Raw genomic sequence first — 16,143 nt, forward strand, 5'->3', positions numbered from 1 at the left:
CGGGCTCCTGTCAGGTGTATATTATTGTAGATACAGACTGTACGGGCTCCTGTCAGGTATATATTATTCTAGATACAGACTGTAGGGCTCCTGTCAGGTATATATTATTGTAGATACAGACTGTACGGGCTCCTGTCAGGTATATATTATTGTAGATACAGACTGTACGGGCTCCTGTCAGGTATATATTATTGTAGATACAGACTGTACGGGCTCCTGTCAGGTATATATTATTGTAGATACAGACTGTACGAGCTCCTGTCAGGTGTATATTATTGTAGATACAGACTGTACGGGCTCCTGTCAGGTATATATTATTGTAGATACAGACTGTACGGGCTCCTGTCAGGTATATATTATTGTAGATACAGACTGTACGGGCTCCTGTCAGGTATATATTATTGTAGATACAGACTGTACGGGCTCCTGTCAGGTATATATTATTGTAGATACAGACTGTACGGGCTCCTGTCAGGTATATATTATTGTAGATACAGACTGTACGAGCTCCTGTCAGGTGTATATTATTGTAGATACAGACTGTACGGGCTCCTGTCAGGTATATATTATTGTAGATACAGACTGTACGGGCTCCTGTCAGGTATATATTATTGTAGATACAGACTGTACGGGCTCCTGTCAGGTATATATTATTGTAGATACAGACTGTACGGGCTCCTGTCAGGTATATATTATTGTAGATACAGACTGTACGGGCTCCTGTCAGGTATATATTATTGTAGATACAGACTGTACGGGCTCCTGTCAGGTATATATTATTGTAGATACAGACTGTACGAGCTCCTGTCAGGTGTATATTATTGTAGATACAGACTGTACGGGCTCCTGTCAGGTATATATTATTGTAGATACAGACTGTAGGGGCTCCTGTCAAGTATATATTATTCTAGATACAGACTGTAGGGCTCCTGTCAGGTATATATTATTGTAGATACAGACTGTAGGGCTCCTGTCAGGTATATATTATTGTAGATACAGACTGTAGGGCTCCTGTCAAGTATATATTATTCTAGATACAGACTGTAGGGCTCCTGTCAGGTATATATTATTGTAGATACAGACTGTAGGGCTCCTGTCAGGTATATATTATTGTAGATACAGACTGTAGGGCTCCTGTCAGGTATATATTATTGTAGATATAGACTGTATGGGCTCCTGTCAAGTATATATTATTCTAGATACAGACTGTAGGGCTCCTGTCAGGTATATATTATTGTAGATACAGACTGTAGGGCTCCTGTCAGGTATATATTATTGTAGATACAGACTGTACGGGCTCCTGTCAGGTATATATTATTGTAGATACAGACTGTAGGGCTCCTGTCAGGTATATATTATTGTAGATACAGACTGTACGGGCTCCTGTCAGGTATATATTATTGTAGATACAGACTGTACGGGCTCCTGTCAGGTATATATTATTGTAGATACAGACTGTACGAGCTCCTGTCAGGTGTATATTATTGTAGATACAGACTGTACGGGCTCCTGTCAGGTATATATTATTGTAGATACAGACTGTAGGGGCTCCTGTCAAGTATATATTATTCTAGATACAGACTGTAGGGCTCCTGTCAGGTATATATTATTGTAGATACAGACTGTAGGGCTCCTGTCAGGTATATATTATTGTAGATACAGACTGTAGGGCTCCTGTCAGGTATATATTATTGTAGATATAGACTGTATGGGCTCCTGTCAAGTATATATTATTCTAGATACAGACTGTAGGGCTCCTGTCAGGTATATATTATTGTAGATACAGACTGTAGGGCTCCTGTCAGGTATATATTATTGTAGATACAGACTGTACGGGCTCCTGTCAGGTATATATTATTGTAGATACAGACTGTAGGGCTCCTGTCAGGTATATATTATTGTAGATATAGACTGTACGGGCTCCTGTCAGGTGTATATTATTGTAGATACAGACTGTAGGGCTCCTGTCAGGTGTATATTATTGTAGATACAGACTGTAGGGCTCCTGTCAGGTATATATTATTGTAGATATAGACTGTACGGGCTCCTGTCAGGTATGTATTATTGTAGATATAGACTGTACGGGCTCCTGTCAGGTGTATATTATTGTAGATACAGACTGTACGGGCTCCTGTCAGGTATATATTATTCTAGATACAGACTGTAGGGCTCCTGTCAGGTATATATTATTGTAGATACAGACTGTACGGGCTCCTGTCAGGTATATATTATTGTAGATACAGACTGTACGGGCTCCTGTCAGGTATATATTATTGTAGATACAGACTGTACGGGCTCCTGTCAGGTATATATTATTGTAGATACAGACTGTACGGGCTCCTGTCAGGTATATATTATTGTAGATACAGACTGTACGAGCTCCTGTCAGGTGTATATTATTGTAGATACAGACTGTACGGGCTCCTGTCAGGTATATATTATTGTAGATACAGACTGTAGGGCTCCTGTCAGGTATATATTATTGTAGATACAGACTGTACGGGCTCCTGTCAGGTATATATTATTCTAGATACAGACTGTAGGGCTCCTGTCAGGTTTATATTATTGTAGATACAGACTGTATGGGCTCCTGTCAGGTATATATTATTGTAGATACAGACTGTACGGGCTCCTGTCAGGTATATATTATTCTAGATACAGACTGTAGGGCTCCTGTCAGGTATATATTATTGTAGATACAGACTGTACGGGCTCCTGTCAGGTATATATTATTGTAGATACAGACTGTACGGGCTCCTGTCAGGTATATATTATTGTAGATACAGGCTGTAGGGCTCCTGTCAGGTATATATTATTCTAGATACAGACTGTAGGGCTCCTGTCAGGTATATATTATTGTAGATACAGACTGTACGGGCTCCTGTCAGGTATATATTATTGTCGATACAGACTGTACGGGCTCCTGTCAGGTATATATTATTGTAGATACAGACTGTAGGGCTCCTGTCAGGTATATATTATTGTAGATACAGACTGTAGGGCTCCTGTCAGGTATATATTATTGTAGATACAGACTGTACGGGCTCCTGTCAGGTATATATTATTCTAGATACAGACTGTAGGGCTCCTGTCAGGTATATATTATTGTAGATACAGACTGTACGGGCTCCTGTCAGGTGTATATTATTGTAGATACAGACTGTACGGGCTCCTGTCAGGTATATATTATTGTAGATACAGACTGTAGGGCTCCTGTCAGGTATATATTATTGTAGATACAGACTGTAGGGCTCCTGTCAGGTATATATTATTGTAGATACAGACTGTAGGGCTCCTGTCAGGTATATATTATTGTAGATACAGACTGTACGGGCTCCTGTCAGGTGTATATAGTGATCTGCCCCATAGATTAACACTGGTCCGAGTGCCATGCGATGTTTTCTCACATAGCACTCGTCCGTATTCTACGCTAGTGTGACCCCGGCCTTAAACTTATGAAGAGAAACAGACCACCTGCAGTTCAGCCTTCATCAATATTTAAATTAGAAGTTTTTCACCATCCAAAAAATGCTATTTTTTAACTAGTTCCATAGGTTTCTTAAAGGGAACCTGCCAGGTTTTCCCCATATATAGTACCACCAGAACCTAGATGCCCTTATACACACCCTTCTAGAGTGCTGTACCGTACATACCATATATACTCGAGTTTAAGCCGAGATTTTCAGCCCACTTTTTTGGGCTGAAAGTGACCCTCTCGGCTTATACTCAAGTCATTGTCGGCGGGGGAGGGGGAGCGGCGGCTGTCACATACTCACCTGCTCCCGGCGCGGTCCCTGCATGTCCAATGGTCTCCGGGCAGCTCTTCCTTTGTTCAGCGGTCACGTGGAACCGCTCATTAAAGTAATGAATATGGATGCATATTCATTACTTTAATGAGCTGTTCGTGACAGCTGAACATAGGAAGACGCTGCCGACTCCCAGAGACCATCTGACAGTGAGAAGCTGCCAGGGACCGCGTCGGGAGCAGGTGAGTATGACGGGGGAGGTGAGCATTGCGCGATATTCACCTCTCCCCTTTCCACCGCTGCGGGCCACTCTGTCCTCTGGCTGTGACTGTTTAGGTGAAACTCCCACCTGAAGAAGACAGTGTTTACAGTTGAAACACGTTGTGGCAAACGACATATATTGTCTGAGTTTCCTTCAGCGCTCCTGGGACTGATTTCTGTTTGACACACATTCTTATGCTCCTTTGGAGGTATTCAGCTGGAGCTGCGGTGGTGCTCGAAAACTCCCTTTCATCTCCCCTTCCCTGGGTCAATTCCTCTGCGCTCCCCTCTGACTGCTTTCACTTATCTTGTTTAGGTCAGAGGGCACGATGACGTAGTTAGTGTGCGCGCCGCCCTCTGCCTGAACACTCAGTGCAGAGTATGGAAGACAGAGCAGCGACGGGGGCCTGGGCAAAGAGAGGCGAGTATGTGATTTTCTTTATTTTATTCGCAGCAACAGCAAATGGGGCATAATGTGTGGAGCATCTCATGGGGCATAATCTATGGAACATTTTATGGGGCAAAATCTATGGAGCATCTTATGGGGCCATCAACCTTTATGCAGCATTGTATGGGGCAAAAGTTTCTATGAAGCATCTCATGGGGCCATTATTAACATTTATGCAGCATTATATGGAGCATATTTTAATATGGAGCATCTTATGGGGCCATCATAAACTTTATGGAGCATTATATGGGGCTCCTGATTCAATATGGATATTCGAAAACACTTAACCTACTGATGTCTCAATTAATTTTACTTTTATTGGTATCTATTTTTATTTTTGACATTTACCGGTAGCTGCTGCATTTTCCACCCTAGGCTTATACTCGAGTCAATAAGTTTTCCTAGCTTTTTGCGGCAAAATTAGGGGGGGGTCGGCTTCTACTTGAATATATATGGTATGTCCCTAAGCCAATGTGCATCATGTAAATAACTTCTTAGGCTGGAGTCACACTAGCGAGTTTTACGGACGTATGAATGCAGAAAATACGTCCGTAAAACACGCCTAACAAACGTCCCAATTATTCTCTATGCCCCTGCTCCTATCTGCCGTATTTTACTGATCAGTATTATACGGCTTCTACGGCCATAGAAAATCGCAGCATGCTGCGTTTGTCACCGTATTGCGCAAAAAAAACGCCAATGAAAGTCTATGGAAGCCAGAAAAATACGGATTACAAACGGGCCAGCAGTGTGACTTGCGAGAAATACGCAGCGGTGTTAGAGAGAAAAGCCAGCAATTCAGTGCGGTGTACAGTAAAATCACACTGACAGCTTACAATAGAATAGGTAGAATAAATGTGTACACATAGAATAGGTATATATATATATATATATATATATATATATGTCAGTGAGACACATATATGTATATATATTATTACTTCTTACAGCGCTAGATAGCTTTAAAGCCGGTAATTGAATTACCGGCTTTAAAGCTATCTCCTTCCTAAACCCGACATGATATGAGACATGGTTACATACAGTAAACCATCTCATATCACCTGTTTTTTGCATATTCCACACTACTAATGTTAGTAGTGTGTATATGCAAAATTTGGCCGTTCTAGCTATTAAATTAAAGGGTTAAATGGCAGAAAAAATTGGCGTGGGCTCCAGCGTAATTTTTTCCGCCAGAGTAGTAAAGCCAGTGACTGGGGGCAGATATTAATAGCCTGGAGAGGGGCCACGGTTATTGGCCCCCCCTGGCTAACAACACCTGCCCCCAGCCACCCCAGAAAAGGCACATCTGGAAGATGCGCCTATTCTGGCACTTGGCCACTCTCTTCCCATTCCCGTGTAGCGGTGGGATATGGGGTAATGAAGGGTTAATGCCACCTTGCTATTGTAAGGTGACATTAAGCCAAATTAATAATGGAGAGGCGTCAATTATGACACCTATCCATTATTAATCCAATACTAGTAAAGGGTTAAAAAAAACAACCACATTATTAAAAATTATTTTAATGAAATAAAAACAAAGGTTGTTGTAATATTTTATTCTACGCTCAATCCAATCACTGAAGACCCTCGATCTGTAACAAAAAAAAAACCAAAACAACAATATCCATACCTTCCGCAGATCTGTAACGTCCATCTGAAGGGGTTAAAATATTTTGCAGCCACGAACTCTGCTAATGCCGCGTTGTTCCTGGCTGCTAAACCCCGGGGAATGAAGGTAAAGTAGGTCAATGACCTAATGACCTATATTTACATTCATTTGCGGTGAGGCGCCCTCTGCTGGTTGTCCCTAGATCGTGGGAACTTTCCTAGAAAGCTCCCAGGCTCGAGTTCATATGAGGACAACCAGCAGAGGGCGCCTCTTATGAACTCAAGCCTGGGAGCTTTCTAGGAAAGTTCCCACGATCTAGGAACAACCAGCAGAGGGCGCCTCACCGCAAATGAAGGTAAATATAGGTAATTGACCTACTTTACCTTCATTCTCCGGGGTTTTGCAGCAAGGAGCAGCGCTGCATTAGCAGAGCTCCTTGCTGCAAAATATTTTAACCCCTTCAGATGGATTTACATCGTGGGACCTTACAGATCTTCGGAAGGTATGTATATTGTTGTTTTTTTTTGTTACAGATCGAGGGTCTTCAGTGAGTGGATTGAGCGTAGAATAAAATATTACAACAACCTTTGTGATTTTTTTCATTAAAATACTTTATAATAATGTTTGTGTATTTTTTAACCCTTTACTACTATTGGATTAATAATGGATAGGTGTCATAATTGACGCCTCTCCATTATTAATTTGGCTTAATGTCACCTTACAATAGCAATGTGGCATTAACCCTTCATTACCCCATATCCCACCGCTAGACGGGAATGGGAAGAGAGTGGCCAAGTGCCAGAATAGGCGCATCTTCCAGATGTGCCTTTTCTGGGGTGGCTGGGGGCAGATGTTGTTAGCCAGGGGGGGGGGCAATAACCGTGGACCCTCTCCAGGCTATTAATATCTGCCCTCAGTCACTGGCTTTACTACTCTGGCGGAGAAAATTGCGCGGGAGCCCACGCCAATTTTTTTCCGCCATTTAACCCTTTAATTTAATAGCTAGAACGGCCAGATTTTGCATATACACACTACTAACATTAGTAGTGTGGAATATGCAAAAAAAAAGGTGATATGAGATGGTTTACTGTATGTAAACCAGGTCTCATATCATGTCGGGTTTTAGGAAGGAGATAGAAAAAGCCGACAATTGAATTACCGGCTTTAAAGCTATCTAGCGCTGTATGAAGTGATAATATATATACATATATGTGTCTCACTGACATATATATATATATATATATATATATATACCTATTCTATGTGTACACATTTATTCTACCTATTCTACTGTAAGCTGTCAGTGTGATTTTACTGTACACCGCAATGAATTACCGGCTTTAAAGCTATCTAGCGCTGTATGAAGTAATAATATATATACATATATGTGTCTACTGGATCCCTTGTATAGCCGTATGTTGGTTTTGCAAGCCTGCGAGAAAAACACGCAGTATGGATTACATACGGAGGATGCCATGCACAAAAACGCTGAAACACCCTGCCTACGGAGGAGCTACGGACCACTATTTTGGGGACTTTTCAGCGTATTACGGCCGTAATATACGGACCATATTGTCTTACGCTGAGTGTGACTCCAGCCTTATACTCACCTACGGGGCGGTCCGGTGTTATGTTTGGCGCTGGTCTTCATCCGGCGCAGTCCTTCCCGTGGATGATGTGTTCTACATCATCCACACAACCTCCCTCATCACGCTTCTGTGCAGGAACACTTCTCTGCCGAGCACAAAGCAAAGTACTGCAACGGGCAGAAAGAAGTGCCTAGCACAGGAGCACGATGGAAGACACCGTGTGGATGACATAGGACGCGTCATCGACTCAAAGAAAGAAGGACGGTGATAGAAGAGAAGGCACCAGATTAAGACTAGCGAAGCCCATTGGATGGGGCTAAGCAAGTCTAATATGCCACTGTCTTAAGGGCATACAGATAGTAGTTGTGCTTTATAAAATGCTGTATATAAGAGTATACAGGCAGTGGGCCTACTATATATACACAGCATTCTAGAATGCTGTATATAAAGGCATATAGATAGTGGTCGTACTTTATATGGGGGGGACAGAAACAATGATTGAATACCCTGTAGTAAGTAAACGGCTACAGTGCAAGAAAATAAAGGGTACTTAGTTAACACTTTTTTGGGGGCCTGAGAAAGGAGTCAGAAAAGCGCATTGGGGCGGACGCGCTGCTGTGAATGTCAGTGTCTATATCTAGCACGGTTCTCTTAAGGTAATTTTACAGGAATAGTTTATTCTGAGCATGTTCTCATAGAAGGGTATATTACCCTTAGTGGTAGGATGTAGCCGGGGGTGGGTGGAGAAACACAGGAGTGAACATGTCAGATATATATTGGGAGTTGGATTTTTGGTACAACTATGAGATATTTTGTAACTACATAGATTAACAGTTTGTTTTATCGTTCCTCCTGGGTATTATTTATGTATTTACTATTAGCCACACACCCTGGTTGATTTGTGTACATTAGCTTTGTGTCATCCATAGCGGCGCGTTGCTTATGGGTGACTGATGAGTGGGAGGTTTGTTTCTGTTTCACCTTGGTAATGTGGTTTTAAAATGATGCTTTTCCAAAAATATTTTTTTTTTTTATTATCTATTAATTTGATGCGTTTTTGTAAAGCCAGAGAGCTAAAGATATATATATATATATATATATATATATATATATATATATATAAAGGAATTGTGATGTATTTTCCTTATTCAACCTCTTCACAAGATACCCTCATTAATATTTACTAAAGACACACACACACCCCCATGTAGGAGCATTAACATAATTAACCTACATATGCTGTAAAAAAAAGTCAACTAAGAAACCTGCGTGAAATGTAATGCTTATTTTTCAAAAAATAAAAAAAACCTCCATGGACTCCCGCATAATTTTCATAACCAGCAGAGGGAAAGCTGACAGCTGATGTTAATATTCTGGAGGAGCCAATAACCATAAAGGTTCCCAGGCTATTAATATCAGCTCATAGCTGTTTGCTTAGCCTTTACTGGCTATTTTACAGTGGGACACAAAATATTGACATGGGGTCCCCTTATAAAAGTTGTAGGCTGATATTAATAGCCTGTGAAGAGGCCATGGATATTGGCAGCCCCAGAGGCTAAAAACCATCAGCTCTCAGCCATCCCAGAAATGGCGCATCTTATACTGGCACTTAGCCTCGCTCTTCCCACTTGCCCTGTAGCAGCGGGGTTCATATTTGTGGGGTTGATGTCAGCATTTTATTGTCAAGTAACATCAAGCCCACAGGTTAGTAATGGAGAGGCATCTATCAGACACCTCTCCATTAGTAAGCTGGCCTACTGTCACCTTACAATACAAAGGTGACATTAACCCCTTATTACCCCATATGCCACCGCTACAGGGCAGTGAGAAGAGAGGCTGAGTGCCAGAATTGGCACATCTTACAGATGCACCTTTTCTGGGGTGGCAATAACCATGGTCCCTCTCTAGGCTATAATATCTGTCCTCAGTCACTGGCTTTCCCTCTGTGGCACAGAAAATTGTGTGGGAGCCCACGCCAGTTTTTTCAGTGAAAACATTTTTATTAAATACATACAGGTCCCAAATTTTACACACACACACACACTACTAACCGTATTAGTCACTGACCTATATAAATCTAACCGTTCTGCAGTGGTTTACTGTATGTAAACCATGTCTCCTATCCTGCAATGATTTGACAGAAGCTGACAAATTAACTATTTGTAAGTATTGTAAGCTGTCAGTGTGATTTTACTGTACATTGCACCTGAATTGCAAGCCTTTCAAAGGACACCGTTGCGTACTTCTCGCAAGTCACACTGATGACCCGTGTGGTGTGAGTTTTTCTTGCATAAACAGACTTTCATTGGGGATTCTCGGCTGATATACGGTGCAAATCGCAGCATGCTGCAATTTCACTCGCACATATAATACGGCCGTGAAAAAAAAAACGTGATGGGAGCTGCCCAACAGATTAACATTGGTCCGAGTGCTATGCAATTTTTTTTTCTCGCATAGCACTCGTCCGTATTCCTCTCTAGTGTGACTCCGGCCTTAAAGGGAAAATCATTCAAAATTTGAAAATTTCTATTTTTTTTTTAATTTCTGATATTTTTACAAAATATCAGAAATACATATTAGCCCAAGTTTACCATTATCATAAAGTCTAATATGTCTGGAAAAAAAACAACCTCAAAATCAATGGAATATGTTGAAGCATTCCAGAGTTATTACTACATAAAGTGACACTGGTCAGATTTTAAAAAATTGGCCCCGTCACTAAGGGGTTAAATGCTTGAACAAGTGAACATTGTTTCAAAAGTGGTTTACCTGTCTAAGACTGGTTTCACACCAGTTTGTCAGCCTTCTTCCTCCGTTAAGCCCTGCCCACTGCTGCACCTCTTCTTTCAGCTCCGCCTACATCTGCATGCATCCCCTATCTTTAACATTGGGTACACAGGCACGTGTCGTTTTGACGATGCGCTGAACTGCGTCGAACACAACACGTTGCATTTTGTTGCGGTCGGCGCGTTAAAACAACGCATGCGGAGGCATCCGCTTGGCCTGCGTACCCAATGTTAAAGATTGGGTATGCAGGACGCATGCAGACGTAGGCGGAACTGAAGGAAAAGGTGCGGCATTGGGCGGGGCTTAATGAAGGAAGAAGGCTGCCATCCGCAGCCCTGCCGAATGCTGGTGTGAAACCAGCCCAAGGCTGTTATTATAGCACCTTACATGTCTTAGTCTAGGTTCACATTGCGTTAGTGCAATCCGTTAAGCGCATAGCGCTAGCGGATTGCGCTAACAAAATGTTTCTAGAGGGTCGGCGTTCACCCTCCCCGCTAGTGCAGATCCCCGATCTGCGGTAGCGAGGAACGGGCCTCGGACGCTGCAAGCAGCGTCCGAGGTCCGTCACAAAAGAACGGCACATCGCTAGCGTGTGCCGAAAATGGCATGCGCTAGCGATGTGCTTCAGCTAAAAATAACATTGCTGTCTATGGGTGCGCTAACGGACCCGTTGTACGGCGTTAATTGCGACATTTTCACCGTGCAACGCAGTCCATTAGCGTTAACCCATTGACGCAATGTGAACCTAGCTTTACACAGATACATCATGGGCTTGTCCTGCCCTACGCATGAAATGAAAGACAAATACAATGTGGAGACTTAATCAGAGCAATGTTTTATTTACATTCAGAACTGGTTTTAGAGGTAAACAATTACCATTTCTCACAGAAATCTCAGACTTTTACTTATAGAAATACTGGATAAATATAATTTTAACATTAGATATAGAAATATTTCTAATTTTATAAAACTGCATTTTTTTGCATTGAAAAACTTTATGCCTTTCCTTGTTTCATTTTATGCATTTCTAAAGTATTGTTAAACTGTAATATGCTGTTGGTGCATGCGGGCAGGACTGTCGGTAGGGTATGTGGCTCTGCCCCCCCCCATCCCCCGGGCCTGCCTCCGGTGTCTGAGGTTTCGGTGTCCCGGACCAGAGATCATAATACCGGCCTTGAATTGTGAAGGACACGGCAGCCGACCCTGAGAAACATCCAAGGTGGGAACGCCCCATCATGTCGAAGAGAGTCTGCTAGATTCAGGCCTAGCAGACCAGTGCTGGTGGGTTCATGGATGCCAGGAGGGAGCTGGCCTAAAGGAAGGTCTTGTCTTTTCCTGGTGGGTCGGAGAGTTGTCCCGTCGTTTTTTTGGACAGAACATTTCCAAAACAACCAAATTTGAACAGATCTCTTGGGAGGCAGACTTTAGTCCTCTGTTACAGAAGCGAAGTACTCTTAAACTGATAGGCGCAAAGTAGAACGCACTAGAAAGTCGGCATGCATGATTGTTCAGGGCGCTGGCGGTGTGGACTGGCCACCAGAGAAGGCCTAGACCAAAGCCTGGATATTTTAAGAGCAGAGTCACAGGAGCCTCTGGAAAACGTGGAGGCTGCATGAATAGGAAGGTTTCCTCAGGAGACGTCCACATTGCTCAGGGGAAAACTAGGACATATTTGTCCTGTTTTTTTTTTTTTTTTAAAGTAGCCCCCTCACTGCCTCGTAGGATATACCAGTCCTTAAGATCACAAATCCAGATCACAAATCCTTTTTCGCAGACCGATGATTAAGATGGGCATGGAATAACCTGGACGCAGAGAGGCGAGAGGGTAGGGGGATTCGTGGCATGGACCGTCCTCCGGGGAACCCCAAACACTCTTGATGTGTTAGGGCCTTGCCTCGTAGACCACAGATGATACGGTAGTGACAATTCTAGGTGGGAGATTAGAGTGACAATTCCACTGTCGCCCTCAAAAGCCATATCTGGGAAGAAAAAAAAAAATCGTAAATAGAAAAAAGAAAAACCCAAAACCTAAGGCCTAAACTAGGCTGGGCGGTCCAGACCCATGTCTTCCTCCTACTGACATTAAGCTAAGACGGATTAGCTTCGTGCCAGTTGGTGGTGTACCCTCCTCTACAGGAAATACCTTTTTTTTTTTTGCATAGCATAAGCAGCATACACCCATTTTTTGTGTGTACCCCAATGAAGCATTAGCCCCCCCACATCAACCAGAAGGCCGCACAGCATAACCTCGCTCCCCCAGTCAGAAACATCCACCTCACATAAACCAGCGGACCCCACAGGATAAACCAAAAGCCCACCAGACATTCCCTCCCACAAGCGTAAATCTCCATATGACGCCCCCTGCCCCCAACCATAAATCCCATCAGACCCCCCCCATCGGATGCCACCCCAGCTTAACCCCCCAGCATAAACCCCCATTGGACATCCACCCCTCCTCCAAGCATAAACCCCCATCGGACGTCCACCCCTCCTCCAAGCATTACTCCCATCGTACACCATGCCCACCCAAGAATAAACCCCCATCGGACGGCCAACCCCCCACCGGACGTGGACCCCCCCACCCAGCACAAACCCTTATCGGACGTCCACCCGCGACCCAGCCTAAACCCTTATCAGACGTCCACCCCCGACCCAGCCTAAACCCTTATCAGACGTCCACCCCTGACCCAGCCTAAACCCTTATCAGACGTCCACCCCCGACCCAGCCTAAACCCTCATCAGCCCCCCCAAACCCAACCCATAAGCAGGTTGTCCCCCAATAAAGGGGATCCCCCAGTAAGCAGCAGGTCATCCCCCAATAAAAGGGATCCCTCCGTAAGCAGCAGGTCGCCTCCCCACGTCCCACTACAGGCAGGTCGCCTCCCCACGTCCCACCACAGGCAGGTCGCCTCCCCACGTCCCACCACAGGCAGGTCGCCTCCCCACGTCCCACCACAGGCAGGTCACCACCACAGGGGTCCCCCCACATCCCACAAGCAGATAGCCCTCAAATCCCACCACAGGGGTACCCCCCAATAGATAGGTCACGCCCCCCCAAACCGAACCACAAGCATGTCACCCTCAAACCCCACCACAGGTCTCCCCCACTAAAAGGGGTCCACCGCGTAAGCAGCAGGTCACCTCCAAACCCCACCACAGGGGGCCCCCCCAACAGCCAGCAGGTGCCCCCCAAAATCCCACCACAGGGATCCCCCCACAACAGCCCACCACGGGGGTCCCCCACAACAGCCGGCAGCAGCGGTGCCCCCCCAAAAGCCCACCACGGGGGTCCCCCACAACAGCAGACAGCAGCGGTGCCCCCCAAAAAGCCCACCACAGGGGTCCCCCACAGCAGCAGCGGTGCCCCCCCACAAAACCCACCACGGGGGTCCCCCACAGCAGCAGCGGTGCCCCCCCCCCACAAAGCCCACCACGGGAGTCACCCACAGCAGCAGCGGTGCCCCCCACAAAGCCCACCACAGCAGCAGCGGTGCCCCCCCACAAAGCCCACCATGGGGATCCCCCACAACAGCCGGCAGCAGCGGTGCCCCCCCCCCCACAAAGCCCACTACAGGGGTCCCCCACAGCAGCAGCGGTGCCCCCCCACAAAGCCCACCACAGGGGTCCCCCACAGCAGCAGCGGTGCCCCCCCCCACAAAGCCCACCATGGGGGTCCCCCACAACAGCTGGCAGCAGCGGTGCCCCCCCACAAAGCCCACTACAGGGGTCCCCCACAGCAGCAGCGGGCCCCCCCCACAAAGCCCACCACAGGAGTCCCCCACAGCAGCAGCGGTGCCCCCCCACAAAGCCCACCACGGGGGTCCCCCACAGCAGCAGCGGTGCCCCCCCACAAAGCCCACCACGGGGGTCCCCCACAGCAGCAGCGGTGCCCCCCCACAAAGCCCACCACGGGGGTCCCCCACAGCAGCAGCGGTGCCCCCCCACAAAGCCCACCACGGGGGTCCCCCACAGCAGCAGCGGTGCCCCCCCCACAAAGCCCACCACGGGGGTCCCCCACAGCAGCAGCGGTGCCCCCCCCACATAGCCCACCACGGGGGTCCCCCACAGCAGCAGCGGTGCCCCCCCCACACAGCCCACCACGGGGGTCCCCCACAGCAGCAGCAGTGCCCCCCCCCACAAAGCCCACCACGGGGGTCCCCCACAACAGCAGCGGTGCCCCCCCACAAAGCTCACCACGGGGGTCCCCCACAGCAGCAGCGGTGCCCCCCCCCACAAAGCCCACCACAGGGGTCCCCCACAGCAGCAGCAGTGCCCCCCCCCACAAATCCCACCACGGGGGTCCCCCACAGCAGCAGCAGTGCCCCCCCCACAAAGCCCACCACGGGGGTCCCCCACAGCAGCAGCAGCAGTGCCCCCCCACAAAGCCCACCACAGGGGTCCCCCACAGCAGCAGCGGTGCCCCCCCACAAAGCCCACCACGGGGGTCCCCCACAGCAGCAGCGGTGCCCCCCACACAGACAAGCAGGTCACCCACCACAGGGCCTCCCCCCAATAGAGAGCAGCAAGTAGCATTTTTTCACCCTGAAACCACTAACCTCCATGTGCCATGGCGTCCACAAGCTATAATCATGCTGCTTTGCTTTGCCGCCTTCATGATGTGACTGAAAACACGCCCCCTCCCGATAAGACACGCCCCCGGAAATGACGTCACACCTGGAAGGAGCCCATACACTCTAGCATTTACCCTGCTGTCTGTGGGCTGGTGGAGAGCAGTGCCGTTCTGGTGAATGGTTCCGCTGTACAGTGAGGCATGGGGTGTGAGGGAAGCGTGTGATGCCGTGCACTAGGATGGCGGACACGGTGCTCTACGTAGTATGGAGATGGGTGGAATGGGCGGCACGATGGTTGGTGCCATCTCCTTTTAGCGCTGGGGTCCTGGGTTCTAATCCCACCAAGGACAACTGCAAGGGGTTAGTATCTCCTTAGTTTCCTCCCACACTCCAGAGACATACTGGTAGGGATATTAGATTGTGAGCCGCAATGGGGACAGCGACGATAATGTCTGTAAATTGCTGTGGAATTAATACCGCTGTATAAGTGAGAAATAAATGCTCTATACGCAAGGATTAATGTGGGTGACGCTCTAAAGATGGAGGTCGTGGGTGGCGCTCTGCACCTGGAGATGGAGGTCGTGGGTGACGCTCTGCACCCGGAGATGGAGGTCGTGGGTGGCGCTCTGCACCTGGAGATGGAGGTCGTGGGTGGTGCTCTGCACCCGGAGATGGAGGTCGTGGGTGACGCTTTGCACCCGGAGATGGAGGTCGTGGGTGGTGCTCTGCACCCGGAGATAGAGGTCGTGGGTGACGCTCTGCACCCGGAGATGGAGGTCGTGGGTGGCGCTCTGCACCCGGAGATGGAGGTCGTGGGTGGTGCTCTGCACCCGGAGATAGAGGTCGTGGGTGGCGCTCTGCACCCGGAGATGGAGGTCGTGGGTGGCGCTCTGCACCTGGAGATAGAGGTCGTGGGTGGTGCTCTGCACCCGGAGATGGAGGTCGTGGGTGACGCTTTGCACCCGGAGATGGAGGTCGTGGGTGGCGCTCTGCACCCGGAGATGGAGGTCATGGGTGGCGCTCTGCACCCGGAGATGGAGGTCGTGGGTGGCGCTCTGCACCCGGAGATGGAGGTCGTGGGTGGCGCTCTGCACCCGGAGATGGAGGTCGTGGGTGGCGCTCTGCACCCGGA

General features: G+C 47.3%; 1 long non-coding RNA gene across 1 annotated transcript; it reads right to left on the minus strand.

The window, feature by feature from the left end:
• Nucleotides 1-11,254: 11,254 nt before the first annotated feature.
• Nucleotides 11,255-15,079, minus strand: LOC138670482 (uncharacterized). Its single transcript, XR_011319336.1, has 2 exons — nucleotides 14,997-15,079; nucleotides 11,255-12,419 (listed from the first exon to the last, which is right to left on the minus strand). It is a non-coding gene; the product is annotated as an uncharacterized lncRNA (long non-coding RNA).
• Nucleotides 15,080-16,143: the final 1,064 nt, after the last annotated feature.

This window comes from Ranitomeya imitator, chromosome 3 (genome assembly GCF_032444005.1).
Source record: "Ranitomeya imitator isolate aRanImi1 chromosome 3, aRanImi1.pri, whole genome shotgun sequence".
Lineage (NCBI taxonomy): Eukaryota > Metazoa > Chordata > Amphibia > Anura > Dendrobatidae > Ranitomeya > Ranitomeya imitator.